Consider the following 16584-nt stretch of genomic DNA (forward strand, 5'->3'; position numbering starts at 1 on the left):
AAGTATTTGAGAACAAGATCCTGAGATGAATATTCGGTCCCAAGAAGAACCGGAATGGGGAATGGCGGAAACTTCATAACGAGGAACTACATAATTTATATGGTTTACCCAACCTTGGTAGGTTCGTGAAGTCTAGGAGGCTTAGGTGGGCGGGTCATGTAGCTAGGATGGAAGAAAGTAGAAACGCCTTCATAGTTTTGACTGGGAGACCATTCGGAAAACGACCATTAGGAAGACCTAGGCGCAGATGGGGGGACAATATTAAGATGGATCTCGCGGAGATTGCAATACAAAGTAGAAACTGGATGAAGTTAGCTAAGAAAAGAAGTCAGTGGAGAGCTTTCGTGAACGGGTTCCATAAGCCATAGAGTTAGTTAGAGTTAGAGAGAGTTATACTGAAAAAAGTTTGCTCAGGAGTTAATATATACCTTACATCCTTTAGTTATTTATATATTCACGATGCCGGAATAGTGAACGGACTACGATATGCTCTATTTTAATGCACAAATAATATCGCAGAGCTGTAGAAAAGTCATTTTAATTACTGCTGGAAGAGTAGAAATCCGAAATAATTCTATTTGGTACACTAGTCAAAAAAAAAAAAAAATAATTGAATGTGCATCACACGTCGGACAAGAGCTCAGCAAGTGCCAAAAGAAAAAAAACATTAAGTGACTTTAAGAGGGTATTTGGTTGGTTAGAGGCAAAGGATCAACATTATTTTTCTAAAAAGAAAATTAAATTTTATGTACAAAGTAAAGCTAATGATATGCATAATCACTCAATATTTCCTACATCAATGCACTATTGTATAACCATTAAATTGTAAAACATTGAAAGCAGATTCTACTAACCATAGAATTTGTTTGGCATTATGTATTTATCATATGTCTCCGGAAAACTGAAATAATTTTCAGTTTCAAGCATGTGATCAGTAGCGATCATTTCAGATAATAAAAGTAACAATAGGAGCATGGAAATACCGTGTTGAATTGCAATCTGTAAAAGAGATGAAAATATTCCGTCAAAAGTACTGCTTAATACTATAATTATACTTATGTGTAAAATGTTAGAAAATGCAATGATCCAATTTGTTAGACAAAGTCCACAAATTTATGTTAGATTACAAACTTTTATCTTCAAACGAAGTCGCTTTTTATATAGATACTTCGTATAAATATGTCGTCCTGAAATCAGAGACTAATATACATTGCAATAGACACTAATATTGTAATTTGGAATAGCGATGGAGCCAAATCATTCAATGTAAGTTATTAGTTAAAATTTGCACACTTAAAAACGATTTATATAAGAGTAGAACATACGCCAAGTGATATAGAAGGCGAATGTAAAAGAATTTAAGTGGATGTAAAAAAATGAATAGACAATTTTCAGCAATTTTCTACATACATCTAAAACTTACTTTCCTTTCAATTAATGACTAATATAATAAACAATATACTAGCTTCCTTTCTGGATATTTGTCATACAAATATCTGAATTTAAATAAAATAGAAACTGATCTATTTTCTCAGGTGCCATATATGTTTTACATCGCTTCTCATTACCATTGTTATCACATAAAATAACAATATTGGAATACACAAAACAAGTTTGTCTGAAAAAGTAAGAAGCAACAAAATTTGGAGGTTTGTTGGGCTTAAGAAACATAAGAGTGGAAGAAGTATTGCAGTCACAAGGGATGTAGACGGTCCGGAGAGTAAAATATTATATATATGAAAGAAGCAGAAGACAATAAGGAGCTTCTTTGATATGACGATAAGTTATGAGATCGATACCAGCAGCTTTGTTGCGCTTGCGACTTAGAAAGCTGGTGATATCAAATGTAGAAATTGGAGCCGTGAGAGGATTGTAGTCTGGAAGAATGTGTGCTGCACTGGGTTGTAGATATGTAGATGGTAAGTTCAAGCGAACAATAGGATGTCTTTGAACAGAATTAGATGGGTTGAGTTGAGTTTGACGTTAACGTAACTTTTACCAGCGAGGCTACATGAGACGTAGACTTACTGATTAACGGAATATCAGAACCACATGAGCTCCCGCCGGGAATCGAACCCGGTTCTTCCGCGCAAAAGGCGCGTACGCTAACCGCTTAGCCACGAAGGAGCTCCAAAATCAGATGGGAACGGGGTAAAGGTATTCTGGAGCTGATCTGCAAAACCGTTTGCTTTTTCTTCATCTGTGTGTAATGGAACTAACAGCGGATATGGCGTGCGAGTAAGCTTCCCAGTTAACATATAAAATCGCTTCCAATACTTAGTTGGGTGTGAAGTTTCGGCTAAGTTGTTACATGTCTTCACCCAGTTGCGAAGCTTATGCGCCTTGACGTAGTTACGCACAGTGCGCTGGAGTTGGTGATGATAACGAGGAGCTTCTATGTTACTAGTGTGCCTATATTCGCGAAAGAATTCCCGAGTACGATGTACGAGACGTAGGTAGTTTACGTGGTTGGTACATAGATATTTCGGTTTTGGGTATATAATGGTCAGAAGCGTAATGGATGGAGTAAGTGATCTCAGAGACCCGTGCGTAGAGATAATCTTCGGTAGTAGGAGGCTCGGTGGTAACCAGGTCTTCAGTAATTGTAGTGCGATAATCGTCCAACTTTGCTTGATCAAATAGTGGAACACGGTGAAGTTCAGGTAACAAAGAAAGGGTAGGATACCGTGGTTGATTGATATGAAGTTTGATGGGAAGGTGATCACTACCTATGGGATCGATCATTTCAAGAGTGCAGCGATGGAAGAGATTGCCAGAAGAAATAACTACGTCAGTTGTTGTATTCGTGATGGAGCTTTAGGTATATGAAAAATATGACCGGTGGAATGAGTAGTAATGAAGTCAAGAAGACGTTGTTTCTAATTATCCGGACGGCTGTGAATATTGATGTCGGCCATGATGATATAATACTTCAAGTTAAGGGGGATGTAAAGAAAGAATGATCGCTGACAGGGTGTCCAGGGCGTACATATATGTTAGCTATGGTAACGTAAAGGGAGTGGAAGTGCAACGTAATAATGAAAAGCACTGGAACATTAGTCAATTCAGGATGAAATTCGCGGTGACTAATCCAATGATGGAAACCAATGGCCATTTCCCCAATTTCTAGGAGTGCTGTGATGGTAGAATCAGAACTGAGTAGGTGATATCGAGGTATTGTGAACATCATAGACGGAGTAAGGTGAGTTTCGTTCAGAAGGAAGTCCTGAATAATTTCTTCTAGATGTAGCTGCTCGAAGAAAGTGTACTGGGAAGAAAGTGATCGAATATTAAGAAACAGTAATGAAGTACCCATGATTAACGTGCAGGAGGAGTGTTGGAGGTTGCCAAAGAGACAAGTAATTCCTCAAGAGGGGTGGCATGAAAACAGACATGAGGTCCAGAGTAAGTAGCATGGGAAGAATATTTGAAGATGGTCCGGGCTGTGTGGTTGACCACCTGAAGAATATGTTGATGTAGAAATGGGTGAATATTTTGCAATGCGATTGTAAAGGATTAAATGAGTTGCTGTATGGGAATTTCTTCGAAAAGAGGTTGTTGCGCTAAATTTTGTTGAATCTCAGGTAGGAAGGGTTGCAGCGGAACAGTGAGATCCGGATACCAAGGTTTGTCTTGCTTAGCAGCGATAGCTATATGTGGGATGTTCCGGGCACGTAGAGCATAGAGCTGACTTCGTTAAGTTAGTGCAAGATTTTTTTCGTGATTTCCGCTGCAGTACCCACACTTACTTGGCTAGGTGCATTTCGGTGTTGGATGCGGATTGTATGCTTAGCAGCACTCACGCCTCACTGGTAAAGGTGGCGGCGAATTTGATGGCTCTAATCGATGTTTCGTTTTAAAGATGAGGGCACCATGAGTGAGGAGATCATCAATAGTGATTTGAGAATTGGTTAAGACTCGTACCATATAGGTAGCTCCTAGTAGCTTTTAATACGAAGGCATTTTATAATGGAGTATTCCTCAAGAGTGAGTTCTTCCATGACCTCGTCGTCGCTTAGAGAAGGGTCAACCCCCTAATGACAACCGAGAGAGCCACTAATTTACGGAGTGGCTGTGGTTGATAAATGCCTGAGGCGCTTTATACTAGCGTGCTACCAAAAGATTTCAAACTTGCACTTATTTCGCACAGTTGTTAAGGATGTAGAATCGTAAGATTTGAAAATGTTTCCATTAGGAGTGCGAACAATTTGTGCTGCAGAGGCGCGGGACAGTTATTTTACAATCTTCTGGAAGGCTAGTGTGGTATTTTCAAACTTGGTGTCAAGATTGGTAATTAGAAATGAATACAGACACGGTTGGGAACCATTCTGAGGAGATGATAATTCTTTCTCGTCGTCTAGATTCATCGAACTTACAGATTGTTCGAAGTCACTAGCAGTATGATGGATTTTGAACGGCGGTTGATGAGTAGAGCTGTTAGTTTTAGAGAAGGAGTCCGAGAGCGGGATCTACAGGTATTCTTGCCTTGAGATACTGTTTTCTGCTTGCGGTCGGCCCCATTGTCCAGGTTGGAGGCAATTTGGGTTTATAAGGATGAACTGGTCCTATTGGAATGTGATGTTGAGAGCTATGTTGTAGTGCAGTAGTTATAGTATTGAGACAAGAAGCGAGGTCGGTATCATTGGTAGGTGGTGTTATACTATGAAGAGTATCTTCAATTTCTTGTCGAAATTCAGGTCAATGAGCCTTATTTGTCTCTCAAGACGGAGCGAGGCGCAATAACAGTAAGAGCTGGAAGTCCATGTGTTAACGTTAGTTTCACTGGATGATGGTCACTACCAATAGAATCAAGCACCTAAAGCTGGCACTTATTTATGAGATTCAGAGATGTAATGACCACATCTGGAGTAGTTTGGCTTATAGGCCTGGTGTGCTTAGGAAGAACATGAATATAAAGATGAAGATGGTCAGTTATATACTGTTGAAATTCATCTTTTTCTCGAGCACTACGACTTTGGATATTAATATCTGCCATGATAATGATATTGGGAAACGCATTAGCTATGTATCTGAAATATCCTAACGGTAAAGGTTGGCGTGGTCTAACATAGATTGTGCTGAAATTTATGGTTATTGATGGGAAGTATATGGAACAAAGTAGGTACTCCGGGATATTATCCAAAGCTTGTGAGGTATATGTTCTAATTGGATATTTTGGAGAATGTCCTACTCTGACTGCACCTTGGCCACGAGCCATGTGATCGTGATAATCATGACGTAGTAGTAGATATCCAGGGATGTGAGCTAATATATTTGGTTTCAACGCAGTTTCATTGAGTGCAAATACATTGATATGCTCCTCGAGTAACAGAGCTTCTAATAAACGTCTATGTTGAGAAAATGATCGAATATTAACAAAGAGAAAATTAATCTCCATAATGAAAAGTATAGATATGAGTTTAGAGTGCAGTTTCCAGAGATCCAACATGGAAATGAACATAATTGTTAGGGTAGGTGGCATGATGATTTATGTAATATTTTCCATAAGTAGAAGCTTTGCTTTGTATATACTTAAACACAAACAAACTATTTGCTGAACAAAACAATATATTCACATTAAAATCTACATACGTGTTACAGTTTCGCCAACTCACACTGTAAGCCAACCAACCAACTAACACGATTGATAGTGTCTGATGAAGGCAAAGTGTTATTTGGCGAAACTGTAACACATATGTAGTTTTTTATGTAAATATATTGTTTTGTTCAGCAAATAGTTTGTTTGTGATGAAGATTTATGTGAAAAATTGACTTTGCAGCAGAAATGATATGTTGCGTAATATGGGCTCTCTGGAATGGAAGAACTAAACTGATGAAGCGGAGAAAATCCTCTATTGTGAGTGGAGGTAATGTGGATTGATTGGGTTGAACTGGAGTGTCTCTTTTTTTTAATGACACAGTTCATTCTGGACGTTGAGGTGCTGGTGCTGGCTTAGCTTTGCATCGGTAGCTGTACGTAGGATGAAGTCCACTACCTCATGTGTTGCATTTAGGTGGCCCTTTGAGATTAGGACAAGTTTTGGTGTCATGGAGTCCCGAACAATAGCCACATTTCGATTGATTAGGACAGTTGGTTGTATTGTGGTCATTGTATATCTGATACTTTTCACAGCGAATCGGTAATGGTCCGTTAGTCTTAGACGGTTCAACACGATGTATTCGCTTATAGATATGTGCACCAAAACAAAGAAGGTAATCAATTGTGTCGTGTCGCTGTGACAGAACGCGGATCAGATATGTCGGGCCATTATTATTTCTAATGCGAATGCATTTGTCAATTGAAATGTCTTCTTGTTTAAGTTCCTCTTGAATTTCTGCATCAGTTAGATCGGGTGGAACACCTTTGATCACAACTGATAGTAAATGTGGTTTTCTAGGTGGCGGAGGCTGTTTCTGTCGTTTGTCCGTTAGTTTCGACAGTTTAGCATTGTTACCAAAGATTCCGTAAGAAGCTTTATTCCGTATACTTATTCCAAAATTTGGATCCTTCGATTTAAGAATGTAGCCATTTTTTTTGGTCTTAACTATTTGATTTAGGGTGTCCCGTACTCGAGGAAGTACTTCATTAATTGGAGAAAGATCAGTTTTGGATTGGTGTATTTAACGTCGTAGTCTAAGAAGGAAGTGATGAAGTTCGATATTAGCTTCTGTTAAAAGGCAATTTGAAGACACCGCAATAGGGTTATGCTGTGGATCGACCTCGATATCCATTGAAGCTAGAGGTGAACGGGACCGTATACGTTTCGCAGATTGTGTAGACTTGTTAGATGATTGCCGATCTTTAGATGTGTTTGGCAAAGGCTCGTTTCCCCACGAGAAATGCCGGGTGCAAGTGGATAGTCCTCGGTATGCCGGTTGTGGTAGTGAAGTGCTTAGATTAACATGAGGCGTTTGTGTTAAGCTAGAATGTCGACCGAGATTCGATTGTCCAAGTGAGTTGCCAGAGTCCGCCATCGTGATGATGAATCCTAGGGCCGAAGCCCAAATGAAAGTGAAAATGAAAGAAAAGATTATGAATGAGATTCAAAAAGCAAGTTTTTCCCTCTGAAGGTGAAAACTTCCGTCAACCCTCTAAGTGTTGTAAGCGTGCTGTGCTCACAAATGCGTATGCTACCTTGGTCATGGCTAGCACTTTAACATACACAAGAGAGGTTAGGCTCCTTGGATCAGTATGTAGAAAGTCAAATTGAAACGCCTGAAAAGTAAACAATAAATGAATGTCGTTTGCGGTAGTTAAATAAACTTTATGCCAAAAAAACATACTAAATATGACATTTACCCAATAATATGTTTCCGTAGCACAACATAACTTACTATTTTTTAAATAATATTAAAGGAAAGAATTTTAAAATGTCGCTAGTAAGTGCTTGTTATTATACTTTCATAAATGCTGGCATCTATAGGATTATTCAAACGCTCCTAATTTTCAAAAACTTTAGTCTTTTTGCTGCACCATTTATCCTCATACGATTGGAATGAAATTTTGCACAGGATAGTGTTTTAAGAAGTGGTACCAAATGAAGGGGTATCCCGAAAATAAATTACAATGTTGTAAAATAAGGACCACTCTATTGGTGACAGGTGAAACACCTGTAGAAAAAAAATCCGATTTTTAACGTCACGTGTAGTACTTTACATACATTCACCTGTTACTTCTTTTAGCTGAACGTTCTGCTAATCAACGCTAATTCAATGAAGATTAGTGTTATTTAATTGAAATACTATTATAGAAAAAATATTATTGTTACGATGAAAACGAGCATGAAAGCAATTCTGTTCACAGAAAGTTATATTAGTTATGGCACCGTGAACACCACATGAAAGAGGTTTCTTTTGTCCCAATGTACGTAAAGGTAAACGTTGAATATTTTAATGACTCTAGAATGAAAATTTTTCTGCCATTGTCTGTCCATTAACGATTCTCTGACTTTCTGACTGCTCATCAACAAATTTAAAATACATGGCGCCTTTATTTTTCTCACCGTGTAATATATTCTTTCTAACTTTTTATTCAACTATTACTGCCATCGCTATTTACTTTTATTATATTTAACATTTACACGTGCAATTTTTTCTCAAGAAGTATTGAAAAGAAAGTGATTGTAGATTGCTGAGACTGTTTGCTTTGGCACACAGATTACACTGGGGATGAAATATATATTCTTGGGGCGTATGATTTGTTGCAGATAGCTGCTTAGCCATGTATACTATATTGTTTTTACTACATAGACATCAAAGTAGAAAACGAAGGGGGCTAACTTTTTTTTTATTTCTAATATAAAACAAGGATTAAAATGGAAGATTCTTAGAAGGCTAAATCTACCTAAAACACTGCCTATCGCTATTTCTTATAATTTTTACTGTATATTGGTCAATATTGAAACCGGAAATCTTAGTGGATTTCTACCACTTCCTGTTTTAGTAAATAAATAAAAGTGAAGGTTAAACATGTTCTTGAGCCGCTTAGTCGATTACAGTAAACTGCATCTCGTTATTTTTTTTACCATTTTTACTCTGTGAGGATCAACGCTAAAATCAAAAAAGTTGTATTTCTACCACTTCCGGTGAATGGAAAGGGTCCATTAAGGGACTCTATTTCTAACTCTTGCTCCTACATTTCCTGACCAAAATTGATGGTGATCAGCGGCGTCAGAAGAAAATTTTCTAAAGGGGGGGCCCATGTCCATGGGTGCTATATTAAATCTGTTATTTCTGGTACACCTAGTTTTCTATATTACGTATATATTTTCGTGAGCCGGAGAGGGCCCGGGCACCACTCTGTCTCCACCTTTGGGTGCCCATGATGGTGATCTATCGAGTATTTCTTGGGTTTATTTTTTCTCGGAAGATAATACGGGCCGAAGGAGTAAATATATGAAGGAGTGTTTGTGAAGCATAACTTCATCTTTTTTTTTTTTTTTTTATTTACAAATTGATGTTGGCCTGAAAGCAACATTCAGTATAAACTCGCTTTGAAACTAGATTTGTATATTATATGAGCATCCAAGGTTTGAATATCATGTTCTATTAACAACTTGTAGATGAAACGATTTCGGAAGAATTTTGCGTTAAACCTAAGAAGAGTTTTCCTCGAAAATTGCGATTATTGGTTGAATTTGTAAAATATATTTTCCTTTCATAGGGGGAAGGGTTCATCCAAATTACTGGTCTACAACGCTCTAAAGATTTCTGACAGCACAAGAGAGGGTTAAACGTACACCTAGAGAACTATAAATTTATATTGAAAGTTGGTATAATGAAAATAATGTAACATTTTCTGCAATAGTTTGATAATACCTGGACAGTGTAAGTTAGGATTTGCAAATTATATAAGTTTTACACTGTGTTATCAATGGGTCATCTGTGCTCTGCAAAATCGTGTAATTCTTATATTAAAACTGATCATTGATAGGATATTCTAGTCTACGAGGAAAAAAGAATAAAAACTTTAATTTCTAGTTCTATTAGTCTTGTAACTTTGAGCCTCTGGCAAATGTGCTGATAGAAATAAGGACAGTGAATTACTGTTATTTTGTACTACTTTAATATCATATTCGATAGAAAGAAGGAACTAAAGAAATGCACAGAACTTCAAACAAATTTAAACGATTTCAGAATTCACTTATTGAAATGTAAATTGCATGTTTTGTTTCTCCAATGATTTTAGCTATGGTCATGCCCTCAAGTATGATAAGCAAACTTTAAGTAATGAAGTTTTATTATATACCATGAAAAGGTAAGTATAATAGATATTACCATTAATTTCGATATTCCATATATATTTTAACTTTAATGTCCCAGAGTCATGTCCTATATGCTGAGGGTGATGGGTAATTAAGGCGTATCAGATATTATGAAATTATTGGTTGAATGGTAATGTGGGAGGTAGCGTTAGATTCAAAGTGAAGCAACTAACAACTCGAATTCCCCACAAACTCAAATTGCGTAGGGTCGAAGCAAGGACACCATGTCCCAAGGCACGCGCTGTACTACTGAGCCATTGCGCTCATGTCCAATGCGAAATATTTGTCGCTCCTAAACAATTTATTTCAGCTTTATAGCGGCTAACGTTCCTCAAGAATTTCAACATAGTAGTTGGAACATATTTTTGCTCACATCTGAAGTGTGATCTTAGTCACTAATAATATAGATAACCAAAAATAATTTTCTGCTCTGTACAACAGTTAAAACGTTCAACTATTCGAAAGTAGTCCCACAGTTCATGATTACCAGGAAATGGTTTACTTGGTTTCCGGTTATTTAGTAAATTATTTCCCTGATAGCAGTTACTACTACTACTACTACAAATAATAATAATAATAATAATAATAATAATAATAATAATAATAATAATAATAAACATGGTAATAAGGCACACATGCAGAATCGTTAGAAACAGTGTGCAAATTCAAGAATTTGGAGAAAATACAGAGAAATAGCAATATATTTGGATGACTGGTATATCACTATATAGCGTATCCAGAGTGAACCCTACAAACAGAGCCCGAAGTATGTTGATATGGCATAAAAATATATGTCAAACCTGTCCGTAATAGGGTACACACAAATGTCGTAATGATACTAAATTCACTGTCAACAACGTGAAAATACTGTCTCTAAACAAACTGTAAGAAGACGCTAAAAATATTCATTTTAGTGGAAATAATGCTACTTTAGTCACTATACAACATTTAAAAGGTGTTAAATTTCTGTCCTAACAATGATAAATGAACCAATTGTTTTTTCATAAAAATATTATTAAAAATTTCCAGATCAAACGACAAAGTACTACATTGATAACAAGAGACAAACAACAACAGACTCACGTTTCCGTGCTTGTGTAAACATTTTGAACGTACAAGTATATCATCTCAAACATTACCCCAATGATCAAAACATAACATACTAATCCGTCAAAACTAATAAAACCAAAACAATAGATCATTTTGACATGCCATAGTTGCTCACAATTTTTACGTTCATGGTGGACATATTCGTAATTTCAAAAAATCGACATATTTTCTTATGTCCACCATTAGAAGGCAATTTATTTGTATATACATATTAAAGTATGTCCAAATTTGGAAACATCCATTTTTATGTCGTTTTAAGTCCTTTCGGGCTCTGTGTGTAGTAGAAAAGTTAGTTGGTCCACCGTTGGGGACTGAGGTGCAATGGTGAAAACGGTAGGTAACGGTCGGCGCGAGCCCATAGCGAAAAGCTCACGTGGTCCAACATTGGTTGAACGCATGATTGGCGAACCAACTATTCTGCCAACGAGCAAGCAACAATACTTAATTAACTTAAAAAAAATTGGGTCAGGCCCGTCTTTCAATTCCTCTATCCGGAAATTAAACTGGAACGGATTATCATCAAGCCATTTTGTTTTCTTTTCTCTATCCTATTTCCAATATGTTCCAGAAATACGTTATTTTAGCGTTGATTAAATATCGGGGAATCGCTCTACGGAGAGTTTTTTTCCCACCACTCGGCCACTTTGTTTTATCGTTGGGTAATGGTTGCTAACTCCGTAATTCTTGATTCATGTAGGCTGCACCGTTACTCATGCCAGTTCTTGTGTTCCAATTACGAAAACAAAGGAGTAGTTTTTGTTGTGTGTGTTGGATCATTTTCCTGTACATAGTGCACAGTGTAGTGAGTTAAAAAAAAGATTTACAGCGGATAACTGTCAATTATTAAACACTTGGGACGCTTAATTTTGGACGAGATTCCCTCCTAGCTGGTCTAGTGGTTAGCAAACGTTTCTTTATTGTAAGGGGTTCCGAATTCGATTCCTGGTGGAAAACCCTTTGAAATTCTAACAATCCTCGATATTTCTGTGTTCGTGTCCTTGTCGTTCTAGGTTACGGAAAAACGAGTGAAACAAGTAATTTTAAGTTGAAACCTAGCAAGTAATTAAGAAAATTGGAAACATGCCTGCTCACAAACCAAGGAACTGAGGATCGCGTCCCGTACCCTGCTGTTTACATTTTCTTTTCCTGTATGGTCAAAGTACAACTAAAATTAATCGAACATTTAAAGACCATCCCCCTTATGCAGAGTCATTTTGACATATTATTATAGTCATGCTAAAGGCCCGACTACAGCAAAAAATATATGTTTGTTGAAGTCATTAGTGTGACACTAATCAAGCGTGAGAACAACTCTAAATCTATGGAATATTCGTTATATCTCAGGAATACAATATAAAACGTCTAATGTGCGAAACCGAATACATCCCCATCATACCCCACCCGCCGCGAGGACACGTTGGGGAACGTCAGAAAATTATGCTAGATTTGGTTAGCTAGAGTTCAAGATTTGGATGGTGAACCACCATTTGAGGTCGAGGTTTGGCTCGGCGAACGTACGAAGATTGGTGGGATTTGGTTGGGTGAACAAAGGCACAACATTCTCAATGTTGTTTATTTGGGAAACGGGTGGGAAATGGCTTAGGTGGGAAATGGTTGTCGTAGCCGCCAAACATGACGTTGGACCATCGTTGGTATGTCGCATCGCCACCATTTTACCAATATTAGGCCAACCGATTTTATAGCAGGGGAGTGAGAGAAATGGAAAGCAATGATTGTGGATACGAGTGATCAGTGGTTGATCTCGTACCATAGGTGTGGGGGGTCTCTGGTTTGATATGTCTCATGTCAGTCTTTTTATGGATTGTCTACCCATAATTTTTCTGGGTTTCCCAGTTTCTCCCACATTTTCATTACACCAACCCTTTCAAGATCATTTACTGCCAAAAATCATCCGTCGTGTTTCGCCTATAGGGTTACTTGTGAGTCGTAAACCTAAATATTTCACTATCAGGTTACTATTCATAATAATACTTGCAGTAAATTTAGTGGGTGTTCTTGTAGATTGAATCGGTGTGATTTTTTATATTCAATTATTTGATTTATTTCTCATTTTTAATTGTTCGGATAGTATTCGATTCACTTAAAATGAATAAAAACTCTCGGATTGTCAGAATAGTGTTCATAAAGTAGGATTCGCTCCTCCCAGGGGTCAGTAGCTAAGCTTGTATTCAATATTCACAAAATATACAAATGGAAAGAAAACAAAATAGAAGCTTGCTAAAGGAAAAAAAAGTAACTTTTGCGTATGTTTTCCACATCACTCACTTTTTTAATAAACACATCTAGGCCCGCCGTATATTAACCATAGAATAGAAAAGCTACACTGAGCAAAAAAGGATTAGGATTTCCATGTGGATACATCGTATTTACGCGAGTGCGCTCCTTAAGTAATGTAATTTCATGGATGAAAGTACAGCAGGTGGGAACACCGTGCCAAGTCTGGAGTTCGGCGTCTAGAGTTCGTGTTAAAGACATATTTCCTCTCTTTCCTTCTCAGAGAATGATATGACGTCTTATTACTCTCGTAAGGTAGGGAGTCATAAATTTAGAGAGAACCAAGAGGGAATAGTAGCAAGAAAGTGGTAACATTATATACGTAAGTTACCACCTTCAGAATAGGTATGTCGTTAATTCTAGATTTGAAATAGTGGTCCCACAATTCAATTTTTTTTCTGGACAGTGGAGTAGATCGTACTACGGATGAAACAACATTACTTAATGTGGTGTTGCGCGTAACCTGGTAAAAAAAAACAGCATTTACATACCGACTGGATTATGCAATTTTCTCCGTGAAGAAAAGGGGTGTAATACCATGACCAATGATCAAGTTTGTAATCCTTGAAAGCACTACCAATACATAATTGGAACCTATGGCAAAACTTGCAAACTCATGCATAAATTAACCAGTATTCCACCACCTCAACATGTTTCCTAGGTGCTAAAGGTACGCCACTGGAAATAATAATTTTCGTTTCTCTCTGTCTCGTTTCTTCCGTAGAAAAATAATGTTTAAGTAGGAAAACAAGTTCAAAATAAGATTTGCCATTTGTAACAATGTTGCAAGGTACAATAGGGGTATGTTTTCATAAGCTATTCACTTTTCTTAGAGGTATTCGATTTGTTTAGGTAGCAAAACTGTATGTCAAAGACAAATCTAGGATTATACGCTTTTAAGAAAAAAGGAGAAGAGAAACTTAAAATTAAATTGAAATAATATTTGATTGTGCCTTAATTTAAGAAATCTATAATTTTGGTTGTTCCATTCGTTTATTTTTTATTATTAGAATTTGAGTCAAAAAGAAACGCACTTAACTGATAGACACAATAAGTTATATACTGCTGCTCATATTATATAACCACTACCAGGTTATAGAAGGATTTTATGTGGACACTCTGTATATTTCGTAAAGACAGTGATTATTAGTTTCGATTTGTACTTTATTCTGCAACGCATATAAGTTCTTTCTTCGGTGGGAATTGCTTCCTTCCCATACAATTGGAAAAAGAAGCTTCTCATTGTTTTTTCATATATATATTTAGAACATTGCTTTTTGTGAGAACATTTCAGTTAATGACAAACCATTTCAGTGTTTCTCCCTGACTCATTATATGCACAGTATATATTCTATAGTTATTTGGAACTGTATGAAGTGTTTTCTTTAATCGCTTATGGAAATATTGAAATAGATTAGAGAAATACGGGCTGACCAGATATTCCAGTGACCAAAGTAGCACCAACTGCGTTGTTTCGTAGCTCATTATCTGTACTTTCTCACGCCAAAGTTATCGCCGTGTCTAGTGCATTATAGGCAGTTCACTAAAATTAACACAAATTGTTTTCTATATTCTGTTTGCATGTGCATACAGGTGCTTTAACTGAGCGATTTTTGAAATTAACTGCCAACACTCTTTAATTGACCATTGCAACCCGTACCTTGAGCTTTGGTGCTCAGGGAGTTTGACTCCGATACTGTACGTAGCCACCACGCACGTTGCGTTTGAAATCAAGTATTAAGTTGTGTTAAGGGGCACAAGCTATTAGGACGTTTTCTTACGGCTAGCCCCAACTAGTGAAGTCCCAGGTTCACAAATGTAGTGCGCTAAAAAGTAATATACGAGCCCTCCAACATCAGCATTCTACTTTGGAGGATTTATTGTTTCATTTGCTGAAGATTCATCTATACGCAGCTGGGTTGTTGGCACAGCAATTGGATTCATCGTGGGACGATCCAGGACGGTTACAAATAAATGGCGCCCGAACACGGACCTGAATCGAATTGGTTATAAATAAATGGAAGCCGGAACAGTGACTTGACATCCGGGCGATTACAATTAACTAACTAACTAAATAACTCATATTAATAATGTTTTCCCATCTGTGCCTAGGTCTTCCTAATGGTCGTTTTCCGATTGGTCTTCCAGCCAAGACTTTGAAAACATTTGTTCTTTCTTCCATTCAAGCTACATGACCCGTCCACCTAAGAATCCTAGACTTCACGGCCCTAACAATGTTGGGTAAATTATGTAGTTCCTCGTTATGAAGTTTCCGCCATTCCCCATTTCCGTTCCTTTTGGGTCCGAATATTCGTCTCAGAATCTTGTTCTGAAATACTTTCCGTCTACGTTCTTCCCTCAGATTAAGCGGCCATGTTTCACAACCATACAGAACAACATGCAAGATTATTGTTTTGTATATTTTAAGCTTCAGATTCCTCGACAGAATTCGCGACGACAAGAGATTTTGAACCGAATAGTAACACGAATTTCCTGCTTTTAGTCGACATTTAATTTCTTCGCGAATATGATTTTCCTCTGTTAATACTGATAATAGATATTTGAAACTATCCACTTTATCAAAAGTATTATTTAATATTTTAACGCATCCCTAATTTGCTGTATTCCGGTCCCGACGCACTTCCATGTATTTAGTTTTCTCTCCATTTACTTCTAAACCCAAGTCCCTGCAAGCGTTTAATAAGATCTATGCATTTCTTTCTGTTGTTCTCGTGTCATCCTCTATTAAATTTACGTCATCAGCACATGCCATAACCTGGTGAATACCGTTCAGCTCTAGGCCCTGTATGCTGTCTTAAGATTTTCCTTATAGCATATTCCAGAACAAAGTTAAATAATAATGGTGACACCGCATCTTCTTGTTTCAGGCCATTTTGCGTGTAAGCACGTGGACAAAAATTTTCCTTCCCGGAGTTTACTTTGGGATTCATTTAAACATAACTTAATTAATCTAATTAGATTTCTCCGTATTCTAAGTTCTGTAAGAACGTTGTATAATGTTTCTCTCCTAACTGAATCATACGCCTTTGTAAAATCAATAAATAGTTGATGTACCGGGGTATTGCTTTCCCACTTTTTTCGAGTATTTGGCGAATGGTAAATATTTGGTCGATAGTTGATCGATTTCATTTAAATCCACAGTGATAATCTCCAATAATTTCATCTGCGTATGAGGACAATCTTGCTAATAGAATATTTGAAAGGATTTTGTAGGATGTTGACAGAAGAGAAATGTCTCGATAATTATTACAGTAAGTTTTGTCGCCTTTCTTGTGAATCGGAACAATGATTGATTCTTTCCACTCTTGCGGCAATTGTTCCTTCTTCCAAATAAGGAGAGTGAGGTTCTGTATCTTGTTCCACAATTTTTCGCCTCCAGCTAAAATTAACTCAG

The sequence above is a fragment of the Thermobia domestica genome, chromosome 3 (genome assembly GCF_964235325.1).
Source record: "Thermobia domestica chromosome 3, izTheDome1.hap1.1, whole genome shotgun sequence".
Taxonomy (NCBI): Eukaryota; Metazoa; Arthropoda; class Insecta; order Zygentoma; family Lepismatidae; genus Thermobia; species Thermobia domestica.